This window comes from Gossypium arboreum, chromosome 11 (genome assembly GCF_025698485.1).
Source record: "Gossypium arboreum isolate Shixiya-1 chromosome 11, ASM2569848v2, whole genome shotgun sequence".
Taxonomy (NCBI): domain Eukaryota; kingdom Viridiplantae; phylum Streptophyta; class Magnoliopsida; order Malvales; family Malvaceae; genus Gossypium; species Gossypium arboreum.
This window is the reverse complement of record NC_069080.1, coordinates 48,958,601-48,962,514: the sequence shown is the minus strand read 5'-3', so window position 1 is coordinate 48,962,514 and position 3,914 is coordinate 48,958,601. Positions and strand designations below refer to the sequence as shown.

Below are 3,914 nucleotides of genomic sequence, written 5' to 3'. Positions count from 1 at the left end.
GATCTCAATCCGAAATAATGAAGATTGATACTTCACATAATCGAATAATCCCAGAAACATCTTACTCAGCTGGTTTGTTAAATAAGAAATTTGTACACAAATGATCAATCACAATCCGATAACATCTTGCTTTTCGGAGATTAAGAAAATTCAAATACGAAATCTATAGTATTTCCATCTTATTTTCATTCTAGAATCATCACTGACTGTGATAGTCCTAAATACTCTTGAAATTCAGCTTACTTGCTAACAAATAGATAACTGATCATAATTTCAACATATCGTGGTATATACTCATTCACTAGAACATCTACCTCATATAACTGCACATTTAATGTAACACCCCAAACTCGGCCCAGACGTTATGGCCGAATCTGACGTGCCACATCGGAGTTGAAAACCCACGTTCCGTTTTTAGTGTTTTAAAACCATATATTTTATTGAGTTAACAAAGTGTATGGAAGCTGGGCACCAGGTAGGTATCCGAGATAGAGGAGGTGAGCCATGAAGGCTGCTTAAGTACCAAGCTCTTTAATTGGATCCAATCCTAGACATGCCCACAACCATAGCCACACTTTGTCATATCGAGTATAAATTTGTTTAAGTGGACGTCTTTGATAAATCGATTAATCGTGGTGTTGAGATATTTTGAAAACAAGTATCATTTTGAAAACACGTCCTAAGTCTAGCCCATTTGAACAATTATCAACCAGGTTTGAAGTTATTAAAAATAAAATAATCTCGAGAAGAAATAAAAGAAAAGTTAAAATGGCCTTATTACAACCCAAAAATAAATAATAATTAAAGGAAATTTAATGAAAGCCAATGCTTGTTTAAAAGCCAAAAGACAATCACCGTGGCTACTCTGAATCCCCTCCGGCCCAAGTCCCCACATCAAGGCTCACCTGCAAGGTTAAGGAAAGGGAGTGAGTATGGAAACTCAGTGTGCAACAAGCCCCTTTCAGAGCCCAAAACAATAACTGCCTATTGGGTCTAAGCCCAAATCCAATCACTCGCCTACGATAACCACCACCTGTCACTCAAACTTAACTAATCCAATATCAATATATGTAAATCCTAAGCACATCAGTCATACGGAACATAAGGGCATATTCGTCATTTTACCATACAGGGGTATTTTGGTAGTTTTACAAATTGAGGGTATTGCGGTAATTTCACAAACCAAGGGTATTTTAGTAATTTTGTAAATCGAGGGTAAAACAGTAATTCTGTGAATCAAGGGTAAAATAGTAATTCTATAAATCGAGGGTAAAATGGTAATTATGTAAATTAAGGGTAAAACGGTAATTCTATAAATCGAGGGTAAAATAGTAATTACATAACTGAAGGTAAAAGCAGTAATTACAGAAATTGAGGGTAAAAGCGGTAATTTTACAAATCGAGGTAAAACGGTAATTCTATAAATCGAGGTAAAAGCAGTAATTTTGTAAATCAAGAGTAAAACAATAATTACGTAAACCGAGGGTAAAAGCAGTAATTACGTAAATCGAGGTAAAATAGTAATTACAGAACCGAGGGTAAAACGATAATTTTGTAAATTGAGGTAAAACGGTAATTTTACAAATCGAGGGTAAAACAGTAATTCTATAAACTGAGGGTAAAACGGTAATTCTGTAAATCGGGAGTACTTTGGTAATTTTACAAGTCGAGGGCATTTCAGTAATTGGTAAACTAAAGTATTCTAAACATGGATAACAATACGAATGGGCCTAAAGTCTATTCTCGGCCCAAATGGGCCCACATGCTCGTGTGGCCCTTTTAGCCCAAATCTAGCCACAAATATGAGATTCACCTAGCCTAGTCCGATATTTACTACACAATCAAACAACTTATCCAATTGGGCCCGTAAGCCCATTGGGCCCACATGGCCCCTTTCGGCCCATCGCGGCCTGAAGTAGCCATCCTATAGCTAAAGTAGTGAGAAATACACACCTGATAGGAGACTGGAGTTAATCCACACTCCGAGCACTCTTAGCCGACGCCCAACCCAAACGAGCACGCCATACAGCGAAAGGGATCAGCCAAGAAAGGTGCATTTACTCTCCTCATGATTCCCTCTATTTAAAGCCAGCTTTGTATCCACTCTTATGTTAGCTTCCCGATGTGGGATCCCTCCAACATCAGAGTTTAAATTCAACACCAACTCTTGCCGCCCCTTTAGCAAAATAAATGCTCTTTGCTTGCCATGGGATTGAACCCATGCCTCCCTCGAGATGCTCCACACGCTACTTGCCACTAAGCCACAAGGCTTTTTGTGTCATATTTTATCCCCAATTAATTATAAGGTCTAGAGGCCAAAGTCCAGGTTCCCTTTAAAAAACCCAAAATAAATTGCAAGAGCCAAGGCTTGAACCCAGGCTCCCATACAACCTTAATGACGCCACAACCACTAGACTACAAGCTTCCTTGTGTCATTTATTTAACACAATAATTTAAAAACCCTCATCCAAGCATCCAGGTTTTTTTCACTTAATACCAAAATTTTTCATAAGCCCAAGTTTGAACCCAAGATTTCTCTTACACTTCTCAGGGCCATTAACCACCAAAGCGGACATTTAATTGTGTCATTTCATTACACAATTAAATACCTATATAAAACCTCCTTACGGACCCACACTCAAGGCCCAATACTTCTAGGCCCAAATTCGGGGTGTTACATTTACTACTCTTGATGAACAGACGTGCTACTACTGAGCCTCGTACAAAAACTTTTGCATAAGTTCTGGATTCATAAGTACACAAATTCTATCTAGAAATAACAATTATAACAGGAATCATGTTCAACCTAAAATTCAACATCAGAAGCAAATTCACTCCGAACTCATTTAGATTACCATTCACTATCACATTTCTAAGCTTCTCGGTTTCGCAAGGAAAACCCCGCTTTAGAATTTAATATAGCTAGAATTAGACCGTCATTAAATAAGGTCAATCAAGTAACCAATACTCACAAAATAAACAAATATTTTCCATTGAGGCATCTGTAACTATAACTGCTTTCTTAGAGATTAAATCAATAACTTACTCGAAATCTTTCATCATCACAAACCATTGACACTGTCTTAAATTTCAGATCTTTCTAGGACATTCAATACTTTAACTTTTTGGACCAGGAAGCATGTGGCATTTCCCATCGAACACACGAACTCATCCAATTCTCAACCCAGACATAACAGCGGTCGTCTCTAAATCACCAGTCTAATTGTTCTTCGTAATGTGACCTTAACCGTCTAAAAATACAAACTACCTCTTTATATTCTTGTATTAAAACACCTTCCAATCTGTTCAATAGTACATCACAAAAATCACAAATTCTTTACTCAATTCAGCCGATTTCAGAATCATTGCTTCGGTTAACAATACCTTTAATTGTTTGGAACTTTACTAACACGAATCTGACTACTCAAACTTTCGTAAATGTGTTAACCTTTTAAATCAGAACAACTTTAACTCGTAATAACATCATTCGGTTAGAGCAATCCGATAAGTATATCTCTATATCATACTTTCTACAATATAATTTCTTCATTCAGACTATCCGTCTATATATATACTCATGAATTCACATTATTTATTCCATTAGCTAAGGACATGCTTAAATACATATAACTCAAACTACATCACAACAAGTCAGCTTACTCTAATAAAAACAATTGGGTTGATTTCAACTATCGAATAATAACATATCACTATACTCTTTTCAATCGTATTAGCTCTAGGAAACAAATATCCTCATTGAACTATCGACTTTAATCAAATTTACCAGCTCTAGAATTTCTATCGTAGCAAAGATAATACACTTTCTAAATATGCATATAAGACAAAACATCATCTAGTAGACACAGAAGAATAGTCTCACATAAGTTTTCACCATCAACTTTTATTCCGAACAT

The 3,914-nt window shown here is 36.3% G+C and overlaps 1 long non-coding RNA gene across 1 annotated transcript; it reads right to left on the bottom strand.

Annotated features, from left to right (window-relative positions):
* Window positions 1-714: 714 nt before the first annotated feature.
* Window positions 715-2,055, bottom strand: LOC128283799 (uncharacterized). Its single transcript, XR_008274209.1, has 2 exons — window positions 1,954-2,055; window positions 715-905 (listed from the first exon to the last, which is right to left on the bottom strand). It is a non-coding gene; the product is annotated as an uncharacterized LOC128283799 (long non-coding RNA).
* Window positions 2,056-3,914: the final 1,859 nt, after the last annotated feature.